The sequence below is a fragment of the Hordeum vulgare genome, chromosome 6H (genome assembly GCF_904849725.1).
Source record: "Hordeum vulgare subsp. vulgare chromosome 6H, MorexV3_pseudomolecules_assembly, whole genome shotgun sequence".
NCBI classification, from domain to species: Eukaryota; Viridiplantae; Streptophyta; class Magnoliopsida; order Poales; family Poaceae; genus Hordeum; species Hordeum vulgare.
The window spans coordinates 368,597,083-368,616,137 of record NC_058523.1 but is presented as its reverse complement, the minus strand read 5'-3'; positions in this window follow the sequence as shown (position 1 = coordinate 368,616,137).

Genomic DNA, 19,055 nt, shown 5'->3' with positions numbered 1-19,055 from the left:
AAATTTCATTCTCCCCGACTGTGCACCGTTGCGACATTTCGTCGTTTCGAGACACCATGTGATGATCGGGTGTGATAGACTCTATGTTCACATACAACGGGTGCAAAACTGTTGCACACGGGGAACACTCGGGTTAAACTTGACGAGCCTAGAATGTAACTTGCTTGCTCACGAAGACCTCAGGCAATTTTGAGGAAGCCTATAATTGGAATACAAGCCAAGTTATATAATGAAAATTTCCCATTAGCTATATGGTGGTGACAAAACGAGAGACTCTCAGTCATGAAGATCATGGTGCTTAATATGCACAAGTGTGGAAAGGTGGTAGCATTGTCCCTTCTCTCTTTTTCTCTCATATTTTTTTTGGTGGGCTCTTTGGCCCCTTTTTTATTTTATTTTTATTTTGGTGGGCATCTTTGGCCTCTTTTATTTCCTCACATGGGACAATGCTCCATCAATGATGATCATCACACTTTCAACTCAAAACTTAGAGCAACTATGACTCTATATGGAATGCCTTCGGTAGTGTACCGTGACAATGATCTAGCATGGCATAGACATTAAAGGAAACATCATGCCAGCTATCTTACGATCTTGCAATGGCAATGTAGACGTGGTGGCACATGTCATGGTGGTAGTTGCATGGCAATATATCTCGGAATGACTTTGAAAAAGCCATAGTAGGTAGGTATGGTGGCTGTTTTGAGGGAGCCTAATGGTGGGTTTTGTGCACCGGCGAAAGTTGCACGGCACTAAGAAGATAGTGATGGTGGAAGGTGAAAGTGCATCTAAACCATGGACTCAACATTAGTCATGAAGAACTCATATACTTGTTGCAAAAGTTTTATTAGTAATCGAAACAAAGCATTCAACGCATACTCCTAGGGGAAGGGTTGGTAGGTATAAACCATCACGCGATCCCTACCGCCACGCAAAGGATGACAATCAATATACTAATCATGCTCAGATTTCATCACATAGCAGTTCACCATACGTGCATGCTACGGGAATCACTAACTTCAACACAATTATTTCTAGATCCACAACACCTTACTAGCATGACTTCAATATTACCAAAACCACAACTCAAAACTAATTGAGATGAATCAAACTTCTCTAACTATTCAATGCACATGAAGGTGGAAGTTTTCGTATCCCTTTGGATAACTACCCCTTTTGAGACTACTTTCAAAGCATAGATCAACTACCAAGCCACGCACCGCTATGATCTAAAAGATATAAGTGAAGCACATGGAGCAAAAGTATCTAGCTCAAAAAGATATAAGTGAAGCACATGTGAGCTGAATTGTCTACCAAAAGATATAAGTGAAGCTCGACAAAATCATGGTGAGTGCATGTATATCTCTCTCTCTAGGTGTGCAGCAAGGATGATTGTGACACACCAAAAATAAAATACTCCTACGATACAAGACGCTCCAAGCAAAAACACATAACATGTGGTAAATAAAAATATAGCCCCAAGTAACGTTACCGATGGATTGAAGACGAGAGAGGGGATGCCTTCCCAGGGCATCCCCAAGCTTAGGCTTTTACGGCATCCTTGAATCTCTTTGGGTGCCTTGGGCATCCCCAAGCTTGAGCTCTTGCCACTCTTTATCTCTTTGTCCATAAGAACTTCACCCAAAACTTGAAAACTTCACAACACGAAACTTAAACAGAAACCCGTGATAACATTAGTATGAGAAAGCAAACCACCACTTCCTTAGGTACTGTAGCAAACTTAAATTCTACTTATGCTGATGTTGGGTTACTGTATTTTCAATCTTCCATGGCTAATACCCCCTGATACTATCCATAGTTTCATCAAAATAAGCAATCAACACAACAAAAACAGAATCTGTTAACAGCAGACCAGTCTGTAGCAATCTGTATATTTCGTATACTTATGGTACTTCAAAAATTCTGAAAAATTACGACAGTCTGAAGAATTTGCGTAGCAATCAGCAGCAGAAAGAATCAACTCAAAAGCTCTTACAAAAAAAATGAAAATTCTTTTCCTGAGCAGAAAGTTTCTGTCTTTTCCAGCATGACCAAACGATCATCCCCAAGACTAATCATAACGGTTTTGCTTGGCACAAACGCAAAAGGAAACACAAAAACACAATCATAACAGAATTATGAAAGTGTGGAAAACACAAAACAGAGAGAAAAAGGATAGATTCGTTGGGTTGCCTCCCAACAAGCGCTATTGTTTAACGCCCTTAGCTAGGCATTCAATGATGCTCTCACAAAAGACAATAATTGAAGCACAACGAGAGCATCACAAAGCATGTGAAAATCACATCTGAGTCTAACATACTTCCTATGCATAGGCATTTTATAGGAGAACAAATTGGCAAGACAACCAATAGTTACCTTATGCAAGGAAGAAGAAAGAGACAGTAGCAATCTCAACATAACGAGAGGTGATTTCGTAACATGAAAGTTTATACCACAATATTTTCCTCTCTCATAGAAATTACATGTGGGATCATATTCGAATTCAACAATGTAACTATCACAAAGGATATTCTTTCCATGATCCACATGCATGCAAAGTTGACGCTCTTCAAAAATAGTGGGATTATCATCAACTAAAGTCATGACTTCTCCAAACCCACTTTCAATATTATTGCAAATATCATTTTCATCATGAGGTTTGAACAAATTTTCAAGATCACAAGAAAGATCATCACCCCAATCATGATTATTGCAACAAGTACTGGACATAGCAAAACTAGCATCCCCAAGCTTAGGGTTTTGCATATTTTTATCATGATTGTCACTAATAGAATTTATAGTGAAACCATTGCAATCATGCTTTTCATCCAAGGAGCCCTCGTGAATCACTTCATGAATTTCTTCATCACGATTTTTAGATTCACGCATCTCAAGCAAAACTCCATAAAGATAGTCAAGTGCACTCAATTCACTAGCAATTCATTCCACATAAGTGGATCTCTTAAAGAGATTCGCAAGTGGATGAGGATCCATATCACTAGATTTTCAGCAAGCAAAGATGCAAGAATATTGAAGGCACATGGCACACAAGCAAACAAAAAGCAACCGAGAGAAAAGGGCGAAGAAAAGGCAAACGCAAAAGGCAAATGAAAACGGCAAATGTGAAGTGGGGATAGGAAAACGAGAGGCAACTGGCAGAAAAGTAAATGCAAGAGATGAGTTTGTGAGACCTACTTGGATAGATCTCTCCTTCCCCGGCAACGGCGCCAGAAATACTTCTGCTACTGCAACAAAAGACCTTCCAATGGCGCCAGAAATAGGCGTGTTGACGGCACCAGGAATCCTTGTGCTACGGCTACGCCTTAAGGGACTTCCTAGGCAAATATGCAAAGGATTTCCCCCGTGGCCTTGGAGCCTTGCGTTGGTTTTCCCTCAAAGCGGAAAGGGTGATGTAGCGCAGCGGTGGTAAGTATTTCCCTCAGTTTGAGAACCAAGGTATCGATCCATTGAAGGAGTATCACAAGTGCGTGCCCAAACACAAAAAGCTTGCTCCCAACGCTATGAAGGGGTTGTCAATCCCTTATATATTGTTCGCCAAGTGAGAACTAAAAGCAACAAATTAACAAAGCAAAGTAAAAGCGAAAGTGGAAACGATAGGTGTGAATAGACCCGGGGCCGTAGTGTTTACTAGTGGCTTCTCTCATGAAAGCAAGTGGACGGTGGGTGAACAAAAAACTGTCGAGCAATTGATAGAACTGCGCAAAGTCGTGACGTCATCTATGGCAATGATTATATCTATAGGCATCACGTCCAAAACAAGTAGACCGATACTTTCTGCATCTACTACTATTACTCTACACGTCGACTGCTATCCAGCATGCATCTAGTGTATTATGTCCGAAAGAACAGAGTAACGCCTTAAGCAAGATGACATGATGTAGATGGACAATCTCATATCTACGACAGAGCCCACCTTGTTACCCTTAATGGCAACTACACGATGTGTGCCTTGCTGCCCCTACTGTCACTGGGAAAGGTCACCACACAATAAGAACCCAAAACCAAGCACTTCTCCCGTTGCAAGAATCATAGATCTAGTTGGCCAAACAAAACCCAAGACTCGGAGCGACTTACAAGGATATCAAATCATGCAAATAAGAAATCAACAAAGACTCAAATATATATCATAGATAATCTGATCGCAAATCCATAATTCATCGGATCTCGACAAACACACCGCCAAAGAGGATTACGTTGGATAGATCTCCATGAAGATCATGGAGAACTTTGTATTGAAGATCCAAGAGAGAGAAGAAGCCATCTAGCTACTAACTACGGACCCGTAGGTCTGAAGTGAACTACTCACGAGTCATTGGAGGGGCGATGATGTTGATGTAGAAGCCCTCCAACTCCAAAGTCCCCTTCGGCACGGCACCGGGAAGGGCCTCCAGATGAGATCTCGCAGAAACGGAAGCTTGCGGCGGCGAAAAAGTATTTTCATGGATCCCTTGATTTTTTTTCTGTATTTTCGGGAATATATAGGCGAAGGATCTAGGTGAGGGGGCGCCAGGGAGGCCACAAGCCTGCCATCCGCCCCCCCCCCCCCCCCCCGAGGCGGATGGGGGGCTTGTGGGCTCCCTGTAGCCCTCCTGGCTTGTCCCACAAGCCCCCTGATCTTCTTCCGTTCGGGAAAAATTTAATTCGGGGATTTTATTCCGTTTAGACTCCGTTCCAAAATCAGATCTGAAAAGAGCCAAAAACACAGAAAAAACAGGAACTGGCACTTGGCACTGAATTAATAATTAGTCCCAAAAAGGATATAAAAGGTACATAAAACATCCAAAGATGACAAGATAACAACATGAAACCATCAAAAATTATAGATACGTTTGAGACGTATCACCCATCTCTTGCTAGCCTTCGCTTGTATTAAGCGGACTGACTGCTTGTGCATCCAAAATCCTTAAAACCAGTTGCGCCATATGAGTCCACCATACCTACCTATATGCGGTATTTTTTTGCCGTCCTAAGTAAATTTGCATGTGTCGTTTCTAAATTTTCAAATAAATATTTTGTTTTGTATGCCCGAATCGGTCATGTAGTGACTAGGGGCTATCAGTATATTCCATGCTAAGTAGGTTATTCTCAAGATATGTGTTGATTCACTATCATTCACGAGAAAGTGGCTGGTAACCGGGATGCCTAGTTCCATGCTCACAGTCAAATCAAACTTAATGAAACAAAACTCCCGCAGTATTGTTGTTTGTATGGACGGTACCCGTGGATTCGGCCCGCCGTGGAGTGTGATCGATTGGTGGAGGGGGAGTTAAAACTTTACTTTTTTGTTTGGGAACCGCCTATAATGTATTTAGCATGGAAGATATTGAGATCTCTTAGTTGTTACGTTGACAGTGAAAGCATACCGGCCAAATTTTTGATTTATCTCTGTTTTAAAGCTCAAGCTCTGGCACCTCTGCAAATCAATGCTTCCCTCTGCGAAAGGCCTATCTATTTTACTTTTCGGTTGAGTCGTCCTCTTATTATAAAAAGCACCAACTATTAGAGAGCGTAATTGTCATTCTAAGTGTAATGTGCATTGTCCCAAAGCACCACATTGTCTTCTGCATGATTGTGATATTGCTTATTCTGAATTATTTATTTCTAGTCTCCTTTAACACTCCGAAGGAGCGTCTGCATTTATGTTTTGCTTCACTCTTTGGGGCCAGCAAGATACCACTCTGTATATCCAAGTCATGTGCATTGTGATCTCGTTATGATTTTCAGTTACATATTGTTCTTTCTTAGTAGTTTGAAACTCTTCACATGATCGAAGGACTGCTTCGTGCATTGTCTTTGTAGCATTACTTCAATACTTGTTGGACTTGTTCGTAGTGCATGTTTATATACATTTGATGAAGAAAAAGAGTTTTTCAAAGTTTTCTTTGTCACGTTCAGTTCATTGAACTGAATTTCTTGAGGACAAGCAATATGCTAAGCTTGGGGGAGTTGATACGTCTCAAACATATTGACTTTTCCAAACACTTTTGCTATTGTTTTGGCCTCATTCTTGCATGATTTGAATAAAACTAACCCAGACTGACGCTATTTTCAGCAGAGCTGTTTGTATGGTTTTCTTGTGTGCAAGAAAATGGATATTTAGACGTCCCAGAAAATTCAAATAAAAAATAGAGAAAATCCACGCACCGGGAGGAACCATGGGCCAGAGGGGAGCCACAGGGCCCCCAGGCGACCTATTGGCGCGGCCTGCCCCCTGGCCGCACCAGGAGGCCTCCTCGGTGGGGCCCACCCCCTCTGGTGCCCTACTTTGGCTCCTATTTTTACCAGTGACAAGGAAATTCCAGAACAGAAGTCGTTTTTCAAGTTCTCGATGCGGAGCCGCCGCCACCCTCGGTTCTTCTTCGGGAGAGCTAATTTGGAGGTTGTTTTGGCCTCCGGAGAGGGGAATCCGTCGCCATCGTCATCACCATCACCACTCCATCATCCTTCCATGGCTTCTCCCATCATGTGTGGGTAATTCCCTGCTGTAGGTGCAGGGGATGGGAGAGATTGGATGAGTTAGATCATGTAATAGTTCGTCGGATTGTTGGGGCATGTTGCCTATCATCTACTATGGTGTTTATCATCTTTGCTACTACTTCTTACTCTTAATGCTTGTCACTTTGGGCCCGAGTGCTATGATTTCAGATCTGAATACCTTATGTTTTCATGAATATATTTGTGTTCTAGATCTTATCTATGAGTAGTATGCACCTATTATAGTCCGGAACCGGCGATCCCAATGGTGACAGCTTGGGACACCAAAGGGGATAGACTATAGTTTGAGGATTCCATATATCCATTGATTGTTAATGCTTTGTTTCGGTGCTCTTTGAGAGGAGCACCTTAATATCCATAAGTTCCTTTTGGCCCCGTTGATAGCGGGATGGTAGGACAAAAGATGTTGTGCAAGTTCTTATTGCAAGCACACACGACTACCTCGGGATACATGCCTAATATTTGATATATGCCTAGATGATCATTACTTTTCTATATGCCTTGCCCCAAGTTAAATACATGATATCTCTCATCCATGACCAACCATCCATCTCCTTAGCCTACAGTGTTTTAATCCTCCTGGTCACAAGTAGCTTTACTTTCGCTGTTTTACTTTTGTTGTTTTGCCACCATTATTTCCGTTGCCACCATCACCTCCATATGACCGTTGGTACTAATATATTTTTGCCAAGCAAGTATCTTTCAGGTGTGTTTGAATTGACAACTCAACTATTAAAGCTTATAAATATTATTTGGCTCCCCTTGTGTCGAATCAATAAATTGGGTTAACTTACGCATGAAAACTGTTGCGATCCCCTACACTTGTGGGTTATCACAGGTACTAGGAGTAGGATTCCTCCTCTCCACTTGGAAACCCTTTCCACCTTTTACACCTTTGGTTTTTTCCACCCCTAGCCACATGGGCCTTAGTGGGTGGTTCGGCCAACCCACTAGGGGCAGGTTTGACTCCTCCCACAGTCCGTGAGGTCCTTTGGGTCGAGACACCGCTCCCGATGTCCCCCGGTACCCTCCCGGTACTCCCGGTACACTAGCAAAGTACGTGAAACTGGAACTTTTCCAATGACCAAAACAGGACTTCGTATATATCAATCTTTACCTCCGGACCATTCTGGAGCTCCTCGTGATGTCCAGGATCTCATTTGGAACTCCGAACAACCTTTGGTAACCAACATACATAACTCAATACTACCGAAATGTCACCGAACCTTTAGTGTGCAGACCCTACGGGTTCGAGAACTATGTAGACATGACCTGAGACACTCTCCGGTCAATATCCAATAGCGGGACCTGGATGCCCATATTGGATCCTACATACTCTATGAAGATCATTATCGGTTAAACCTCTATGTCAAGGATTCAGTTAATCCCATACGGTGTTCCCTTTGTCCATCCGTATGTTACTTGCCTAAGATTCGATCGTTGGTATCTCCATACACAGTTCAATCTCGTTACCGGCAAGTCTCTTTACTCGTTCCGTAATACAAGATCCCGTGACTAACTCCTTAGTCACATTGCTTGCAAGGCTTACTGTGATGTTGTATTACCAATTCGGCCCTAAGATACCTCTCCGTCACACGGAGTGACAAATCCCAGTCTTGATTCATGCCAACCCAACAGACACCTTCCGAGATACCCATAGAGCAACTTTATAGTCACCCAGTTATATTGTGACGTTTGATACACACAAGGTATTCCTCAGGTGTTTGGGAGTTGCATGATCTCATGGTCATAGGAACAGATACATTGACATGCAGAAAATAGTAGCAATAAACTGACACGATCATATGCTACGTTCATAGTCTGGGTCTGGTCCATCACATCATTCTTCTAATGATGTGATCCTGTTATCAAGTGACAACACTTGTCTATGGTCAGGAAACCTTGACCATATTTGAACAACGAGCTAGTCAGCTAGAGGCTCACTAGGGACTGTGTGTTGTCTATGTATCCACACATGTATTTGAGTTTCCAATTAATACAATTCCAGCATGGATAACAAAATTTTATCATGAACAAGGAAATATAATAATAACAAATTTATTATTGCCTCTAGGGCATATTTCTAACATAAATTTGGGTTGAATACTCTACCCTTAAAAACTATTGTGATCCCATATACTTGTGGGTTATCAGACCCTTGCGCTTGACCTCCTTAGCCTCCACCTTACCGTCGTCACGCGCCACGTCAATGTTGTCGGGGTTGTCATGGATGAACAGACGACCTTCTTCAGCCTTGGCGCACTTGTCGGCGATGTTGAACAGCTCAAGGGTGGTGCTCAAGCCGTTGTTCATAGCAAGCTTTTTACACATGTGAATGTTTATGACTCCATTAGAGAACGCCATGATGATGGCCTCGTCCGAGGCGTGCAGAATCATGTTGCGCACTAGGCTAAAGTGTTGGATGTATTTGCGTAGGGTCTCCCGAGATCGTTGCTTCAAGTTTCAGGTCATTGACAAAGAGGGGGTAGTCACGCATGCCCTTGAAGTTGGCGGCGAATTGCTCGAAGAGTCACCTCACAAGGAAATCTACTCCTCGGACAGGCTCACGAGCCACGAGCGTGCACTATCCCTCAGAGCCATGAGGAACCAGTTAGGCATAACCTTGTCATCACTACCAGCCGCCCCGACACTCAGGGCGTAGAGCTGGAGGAACTCCATGGGGTAGGGGGTGACATCAGAGCACGGGGGAAGCTCGAGCTTGAACTTGACGGGCCATACCACCCAACACAGCTCGTGGGTGAAGGCCCGATAATCCACGTTGCTCGGGGGGACACCGCGAGCGAGCGCGACACTATTCTGGCACCCGGCCGTTGTGACATCTTGGGCGATCTGGTCCTGACGGTGGCGCTGCTGCTCAAGAAGCTCGCGAGTGTCTTGCGGTGGGCGACAGACAACCCGACAGCTGGCCTTGTCTTGGGCCAACGGAGGGGCTCCACCGTGCTTATCAGGCGGGCGTGTGTCGCGCCGGGGCTCGACCGGGTCATTGCGCAAGGGAGGTGGCAGAGGAGCTCCATGGGTCACGTCTCCCGCACGAGACAGAGGGGGCGAAGTGAGCGAGAGGGTGCGGGGCTTCCCCGGCAACTGTGACGAGCTCGGCGATGCGGCCTAGCCAAGCATCATAGGCGACGTTCACCGGGAGGTAGCAAAGCAGCTCCCGCGCCATGAGCAACACGATTTGCGCGTCCACGTTCCCGGGGCAGGCGTTCTGGGAGGAATCCATGTCGGTGCGGCCGTCTTGCTGTGCGGAGTGGCGGAAGGAGGATTCTTGTTGTTCGTGGCTGACGGGGTCGCCGACAGCGACAAACACCTCATCGATGGAGTGGCGGCGACCGTTGCTGCCGTGGCCAACTGATATCCCACAAGTATAGGGGATCGTGTGTAGCCTTTTCGGTAAGTACGAGTGTCGAACCCAACGAGGAGCTAAAGGTGGGATAAATATTCTCTCGAGTTCTATCAACCACTGACACAACTCTACGCACACTAAACGTTTTGCAATATCTAGGAAATAAAACTAGAGTGACAATACGGGTATGAGAGAAAGCTTTGCAAGATAATAAATAAAAGAAAGTAAATGTTAGTGTTGCAGCGATAAAATATACTAAGTAACCATAAACTAACAGTACCATGAGTGCGGAAAAGTGGTGGTCATTGTGGTGGAATTGTCCATGATCAAATAGTCAAATACAAGGTTGATATTCCTCTTTTATGTGGGAGAGGCAAAGCTAACAAGCTCTAACTATCCAATGATTGAAAGTACTTATGATTGGAACTCTAGCAAACATCTGTGAATACTAGAAGATACATTAAGGTAAAAATACCCAACCATAGCACTAAGATCAAAAGGTCCTCTTTATCACATATGCTTTAATCACTAGATTGGGGCTCATGTTTGTAAGTGCATCTAGTGCCCTTAGTGATTTTGATGGTTTGAATATTTATAGGTTAAGTATCTAATGTGTTCATGAGTGTACACAGCATCTATAAATCATTGAGGAGTTTGAGTTATACGATGAATATCGATCCCTAAAATGTATATCTTCGGTTGAAGACATTGGTCTTATGCGGAAGACTTTGATCGCAAAGAAATTGCGATGAAATTGATATTCCTCATGAAGATATTGAAGATGAGGAATTCGGTGTGTCCTGAAGAAAATCAGTATGAAGACTTTGAAGCGTGAAGATTTATTCTTTCTGTTTCATTTTCTTCACTCTTGAGTCATAGGAACACCGTACTGTTAAAGGGGGTCAAGGTAACACTACGAAATGAATTTCCTCATGATGCTCTACCCAAGCCTAAACCTATAAAAGCCTCAAGTGAGGAATATGAGAGACATGAGGACTCTCACAGTTGAGAGTCCCGACCATTACCGCTATTTGCGCCACCTCACCGAACTTATCCACACCAACGGTCACAATACTTAAGGGCATTTATGTCAACTCATGTCGGGTTGCTCCCAGGCTATAAATAGCCGCCCCCACAACCATTAGTTGGTTGGTTGCTCCACGAGAAACTGACACTTGTCATTTGGAGCAACCCAAATTCCTCAGAGTCTTCGAGAGTAAATCATCAGTGAGGAAATACCCCAAACACCAAACCAAAAACCAAGTGATTGAGCATCACTGAAGAATTTGTTCCTGTGTGGAACTGAAGCCTTTTACCTTTGAGGACTGTGCATCCTCTAGACAGTTAGGCGTCATGGTGTAGAGCAATCCAGCAGTCAATTGTGGATCATCGGTGACCAAGTTTGTGAGGGTTTGAAAGTCTACCCTGAAGACTTACCACGAGTGTTGGGCGAGGACTTTGTGTCCTTAGCTCAAGGATAATACGGTAGAGACTGTGTGTCTCAGGACTGTGTGTCTTTTGGTTTCAATACCAAGCCGCTCCAAACCAGATGTACGACTATCACAACAGTAGGAACTGGGTCATCAACCACTGTCTTCATTGTAATATGGGTTCTATTTCTTCAACTCTTTCAATTCCTCAATATTGTATGTTGAAGATTTTCATTGTCACTGTTTGAAGAATTTGCTGAAGACTTTCTCTGAATTTCCTCAACCTCAAATTCTTCACGCAAGTTAATCCCCACCTGCTTACTCTGTGCCTGCGTACTGTGCAAATTGTTTTTCATATTCCTCATCTTGAAAAATGTTGTAGTGATACTTTGCACCCCTGGTCCTTTGTTGTTTCCGCTTCAAGTTATTCATCGGTGATGAAATTCTAAAAATCTACTATTCACCCCCCCCCCCTACTCGATATAACGCACTTTCAATTGGTATCAGAGCAAGGTACTCCCTTGTTTTGTGTGATATTGGTTTAACCACCTGGAGTTTTAGTTATGTCGACTGCAAGTGCAGGATGTCCTACTTTCAAAGGAAAGGATTTTCCCTTCTCGAAGACCAAGATGCAGATGCATCTACAAGCTATTGACAATGATCTCTGGTATATTGTGGAACATGGTATTCCCTCCATCACTGCTACTGTCTCTGCCGTTGATGTGAAGAAATTTAAGCAACTTGATTCTCAAGCGAAGAATATCATTTGTGTCCATCTGAGCAAAGGTCAGTATGGCAGAGTGAATGCTTTGGGCTCAGCAAAACTTATCTCGGAAAGGCTGTCCAAAGTCAATGAAGGAATATCAACTCAGCATGACTCTCGTGTTGATGTTCTTTGCAATCTCTTCAATCGCTTCAAGAGGCTTGACAATGAAATCTTCCAAGATACCTTTGATCGCCTCACTGACATATCAAATGAACTGCAAGCACTGGGAGCTAGAGACATTACTGACCATGAAGTTGTGAAGAAACTGCTAAGATCTTTGGATTCATCATTTGATACACTAGTTCTAATGATTCAAGAAATACCAGACTACAAGATGCTTGATCCTGTTGATATACTCGAAAGACTCAATACTCATGGATTCCAACATGAAGAAAAGAGAGATCTATATGGACCAAGCTATTCTAGACCTCGTGCACTGAAGGCCAAAGCAATTTCCTCATCTAAAGAAGAAGACTCAGCTTGTAGCATTGGTGATCCTCAAGAACTTGGAAAGGAGCTTGCAATGCTCGTGAGGAAATTCCAGAAGTTTACAAGACGTGGCCAGTTTGGTAAATCTTCAAGAAGAGATATGAGGAAATCAGAATCTTCATCTAAGGACTACAAGAAAAGAACCTGCCACAAGTGCAAGAAATCAGGTCACTATATTGTTGATTGTCCTCATTGGGTGAAGGAATCAAAGAAGAAGAAATACAAGGATGAAAGTTCTGATGACTCAAAGAAAAAGAAAAAGAAATCTTCAAAATCCTCATCCTCAAAGTCCTCATCGCACAAGAAGACTAGTTTCAGAAAGGCTCGGGCACTTATTGGCAAGGAAATGGATTATGTGGCAGAGTCTGAGGAATATGATGAAGAGGAGGGTTCTGAAGAAGACTCAGAATCTGGTGTGGCTAGTCTAGCACTGGCTACCACATTCGTCAGCAAGTCAATCTTCAACCTTGAAGAAAACGACAACGCCATCTACACTGATGACTATGTTGAAGACTTCGCTCCAACCTATTGCTTCATGGCAAAAGGTTCAAAGGTATTGAATGACACTTCCTCCTCTTATTCAAGTGACTGTGAACCTGGTAATTATATAAAAACCTAGTTATAGTAAACTTGCCAACATTGCAACGAAACGACAAACTGCCCTTGAAAAGCTTCAGAAACTGCTAGACAGAAGCGATGACCTATTGAATGATGAAATGAATCTTACCCAAATCCTCACTAAAGATATGAAAAGTCTTCAGTCCAGATTTGATAATCTTCAAGATCGTCATGGCACACTCCTCGCTGATCATGAGAAACTTTCCTATGAATTCCTTCAAAGGAAACTTGATCTTGAAAAGCTGAGGATGTCTCATAATGATCTTCGAATGGAAAATGATTCATTACTCGCTCAACAGATCAGTGCCGCTCGGGTTGAATTCATTCCTCCATGTCTTAAATGCATCAAACGTGAAACTGCCAATTCTTCACCAGAATCATCCAATGCTTCTATTGCTACAAATTCTTCAAATGCTCATGTGGTATAAAATACCTCACTTGAGGAAACCACAAATGTCACTGACGAAAATGCAGGGCTGAAGGAATTGTATGTGACAGGCATGTACAAAAGGCTCAAAGGGCACCAAACCCTTTGCGATGTGCTCAAAAAGCAGATTTTGAACAGGAACCCAAGGATAGAAGGAATTGCCTTTGAAAAGAAACTGAATGCTGATGGATCATACTGGAAACCTGAGCAGTACCCCAAAACCTCAAGGGTTGCTGCTAAAGGGCCTCCTATTGATCCATCCAATCTAACAGGCTTTGCATGTCAATTATCCTATTCCTCAGATGAGTCATTTGACTCCAACTACAAATTGTTCAAAAATCTATCTGGTGAAGTATTTGCTCGATATGTTGGAACTAACTGCAGGAATGGACCACCCCTGAGGAAAATCTGGGTCCCCAAAAGTTGCCTTGAAAATCTTCAGGTGAATGTCCTCATGACACCACCTGTGATGAATCTGAACCCCAGATCAAATTCCTCAGGAGGACCAAAGTCTTCAAGAGGATCAAAATCCTCAACTGGTCAAAACTATGCTTGTACTCGTGCTAATGCTTCTGATGTGCAGGGAAATTATAAGGGATATGAATATGAGCATTACTCCTCAAATCATTATGTTCATAAATCCTCAAAGAACTTCTCTACCTATTCATTTGAGTACTCTAACCCCCCCTGTTGTAAAGAGAAGTGCATTAGCTTCAATGCCCCCTTCCTCATATGGTGCTCGCAGGATGATGAATTCTTTACCACCCCTTCAGATGTGGGTGGTGAAGAAATTGAACTAATCACTTATGTAGGTCAGGTCTCCAGATGAAAATCATCATCTGAAGAATTTGCTCGAGACCTGAGGAAAATGCTTGATTGGACGCAAGCTAACATTGATCATGCTAGGGACGGTGTTTTGTCTATGTATCCACACATGTAAATGACTCTTCATTCAATACAATTATAGCATGGATAATAAACTATCATCTTGATACAGGAATTATAATAATAACTATACATTTATTATTGCCTCTAGGGCATAATTCCAACACTCTTAACCTTTAAGGATTTAACAAAATGGCGACATTCTAGATGTGTAGAAAATGATCCTATTTTTCCTGATCTCATCTACCCTTCTATATGTCACATTGTCTAGTGTCAAAGGATTCAAGAAAGCCATGACTTCATCATTACCTAGTAGTAATAGGAGCATGATGCTATGAAGATTTATAAAGTTGTTTTGTAATGGAATCCCGAATAGGATAATTAGCTTTTTGGTACGCATTTCAAAAAGAGCCATCCGAATATCGCTATTTGGAAGGACTTTGTTGAACTTTGTACCAAAAAAGAATTATTCTATCAGGAACTCCGTTCCAAAACAACTTTCGAGAGCTTGATAGCGCCATGCGTCTGTTACTACCAGGTAATGATGAAGCCATGGACCGACCCTAAACTAACTTACTTAAATTTACATAGCCCTAAACTAGCTAACACTAACCTAATTAACACTAATTTATATGCTTAAGTGATTTTTGTAGTGATTTAAGTGATATTTGTAGATTGTAGATTTGTATATGCTTAAACACTAACTGTGACCTAAACTGAAAGGCCCTAAACTAACTTACTGAAATTTACATAACCCTAAACTAACAATAACCTATTAATTAACACTAACTACCTAACCCTAATAACACAAATTTAAATAACACAAAAATAACACAAATAACCTATTTAACACTAACCTACCTAACCCTAAATTCACCAAATATTCTACAAATAACACTTAAGCATATACGATAGCAAAATTAAGCAATAATCAAAAAACACTAATTAAGCATCTATATACGTAGAAATGTCTTCTTCTTCTTCCTCTTCTTCTTTCTTATTTTCTTCTCCGCTTCTTCTTCTCCTATTTTTCTTCAACTTCTCTTCTTCTACTTCTCCTCTTCTTCTATTTTTCCTCTTCTTCTCCTCTCCTCCTCTTCTTATTCTCCTTTTTCTTCTTTTCTTCTCCTCCTCTTCTTATTTTCCTTTTTCCTAATCTTATTTTCTTATTTTTGTTCATCTTTCTTCTTCTTGTAACCCTAACCTAATTCTAAATATTAATAACCCTAATAATCTAGCACAAACCTAATAACAATAGGAATTAAATGACAACAAAATCTTCTTCTCCTCCTCTTCTTCTTCCTTTTCTTCTCCTCTTCTTCTACTCCTCCTCCTCTTCTTCTACTTATCCTCCTCACCGGCACGACGGCGGTGGTGGCGTCCCCGGCGGCGGGCGCCGGCGGCTTGTCCTTCGGGTTCGGCTCCGTGAGCGTGGTACACCGAGGCATGAGGAGGAGGGGGCGGGGGGCTTACCGGAGTGGGAGGGGAGGGGGTGGACCGGCGGTGCTTGGAGCGGGGGGGAGGACGGCGGGTGTCAACGACGGAGAGAGCGAGGCGGACGTCCGGCAGCCTGGCGGCGTCGATCGCGTCGTCGTCTAGTGCGCACGCGAGAGCGAGAGGAGGAAGAAAACGAGAGGAGATGGGTTGGAAATTTCCAACTCCCGCTTATATAGGTGGAGCTTTAGTCCCGGGTCGGGGCTCGAACCGGGACTAAAGACACCCTTTAGTCCCGGGTCTAGCCACGACCCGGGGCTAAAGACCCCTTTTCGGCAGGCGAGGAGGCGGGAAACGAGGGGCTTTAGTCCCGGGTCGGGGCTCGAACCGAGACTAAAGACACCCTTTAGTCCCGGCTCTAGCCACGACCTGGGGCTAAAGACCCCTTTTCGGCAGGCGAGGAGGCGGGAAACGAGGGGCTTTAGTCCTGGGTCTTGGCTCCACCCGGGACTAAAGGTGGTCTTTAGTCCCGGTTCGAGCCCCGAACCGGGACTAAAGACCTGGGCTGGCTCCGGTGCGACGCAGGGAAACCTTTAGTCCCACCTCGCCTAGCGAGGGGCGCTGGCAGTGCTTTATAAGCACTGCCGCGCCTTGCTCAATTGAGCTTCTCTCTATTGCAGGCCTATGGGCCTAACTCTCCTCTCGCTGCATGTTGGGCCTATTGGGCCCGCGGGCCTGCATCCTGGCCCACCTGTCGGGTAGGGTTTCTAGTCGTATGCAGGCCGTGATGGCCCAATAGGCGGCTTTTTTTTACTTTAATAATTTTTAGTCCTAGTTTATATTTTAATTCTTTGCTATTAAATATTTTTTTTCTCTTCTATTTTAGTTTTCTATTGAGTTGATCTTTTTTTGTTTCTTTTTAGTTAATGTTTTACTTGATTCTTTCCAACAAATAAGCACTTTGATAATTTTAGTTAATTATTTTTAATTCATTTATTTTAGTTAATATTTTAGTTGATTCTTTTTAGTTGACTCTTTTTTTTGTTTTATGTTAAGTATTTTAACAAAAAAAACTTTATGAAATTTCTGACTTCATTTGATATTTTTCGTGAATTTACTTATTTTTTTTTGAGCTAGTTGACCCTGAAATTGAAAAGCACTACAAATGAACTCTAAAAATGTTGAAAGTTGGCATGGTATCATCATTTTCACCCACATAGCATGTGCTAGAAAGTTGAGAGGGTTACGGCAAAAACTGGATGCACTTCGTGTACAAAACGGACAATCTCTCTCGAAGTATTAGGGTTTCGAACGAGAACTCATCTGTTACAAAGGGATTTCATTTTTTGTACTTATTTGAACTCCATACATTTTGTGTGTTCAAAAAGCACCATTCAAAGACACATCATAAAATTTCAACAATTCCTGACTTCATTTGGTATTTTTCGTGCATTTAATTATTATTTTGAGCTAGTTGACCCTAAAATTGAGAAGCACTACAAATGCAATCTGAAAATGTTGAAAGTTGGCATGGTATCATCATTTCACCCACACAACATGCGCTAAAAAGTTGAGAGGGTTACGACAAAAACTGGATGCACTTCGTGTACAAAACGGACAATCTCTCTCGAAGTATCACGGTTTCGAACGAGAACTCATCTGTTACAAAGGGATTTCATTTTTTTGAACTTATTTCAACTCCATACTTTTTGTGTGTTCAAAATGCACCATTCAAAGGCACATCACAAATTTTCAACAATTTCTGACTTCATTTGGTATTTTTCGTGCATTTACTTTTTTTAGCTAATTGATCCTGAAATTGATAAGCACAACAAATGAAATCTGAAAATGCTGAAAGTTGGCATGGTATCATCATTTCATCCACAAAGCATGTGCTAAAAAGTTGAGAGGGTTACGGCAAAAACTGGATGCACTTCGTGTACAACACGGACAATCTCTCTCGAAGTATGAGGGTTTCGAACGAGAACTCATCTGTTACAAAGGGATTTCATTTTTTTGAACTTATTTGAACTCCATACTTTTTGTGTGTTCAAAATGCACCATTCAAAGGCACATCACAAATTTTCAACAATTTCTGACTTCATTTGGTATTTTTCGTGCATTTACTTATTTTTCTTTGAGCTAGCTAGTTGACCCTGAAATTGAAAAGCACTACAAATGAACTCTGAAAATGTTGAAAGTTGGCATGGTATCATCATTTCACCCACATAGCATGTGCTAAAAAGTCGAGAGGGTTACGGCAAAAACTGGATGCACTTCGTGTACAAAACGGACAGTCTCTCGAAGTATCAGGGTTTCGAACGAGAACTCATCTGTTACAAAGGGATTTCATTTTTTGTCTTTCCATACACTCCCAGGAAGCCTAGCAGGTTCACAGAAAGATTCTTCGTCACGTGCATCACGTCGATTGAAGACCGGACCTCTAGGTGTTTCCAATAGGGTAGCTCCCAAAATAAAGATTTGTTTTTCCACATCACGTGTCCGGTAACGTCATCTTTTGGAACAGATTGACCACCGCGACCCTTTCCAAAGATTACTATTTGATCCAAATCCTTGACCATAGCCAATAACTCATCACCAGTAGGGAGGTTAGGCTTCTTCCGGTGATCTGCCACACCGTTGAAATGCTTGCCTTTCTTTCTTACGGTATGATTGGTCGGAAGAAATTGACGACACCCCGGGTAGACAACCTTTTCTATTGCATGTTCGAGAATTTGACAAAACTATGATAATGAAAAGTGTATGAAATTGAATAAATAATTCAAAACTATTTTCTATTTTCAAAATTAATTATTTTGACTATCCAAACTATTAACTATTTTGTTATTTTCAATTAAAAACTATGTTTATTAAAAAATATTTTTGCATATTTAAGAATTTGACAAAACTATGAAAATGAAAAGTGTTTGAACTTAAATAAATAATTCAAAACTATTTTCTATTTTCAAAATTAATTATTTTGACTATCCAAACTATTAACTATTTTGTTATTTTCAATTAAAAACTATGTTTATTAAAATTCTTTTTGCATATTTGAGAATTTGACAAAACTATGAAAATGAAAAGTGATTGAAATTGAATAAATAATTCAAAACTATTTTCTAT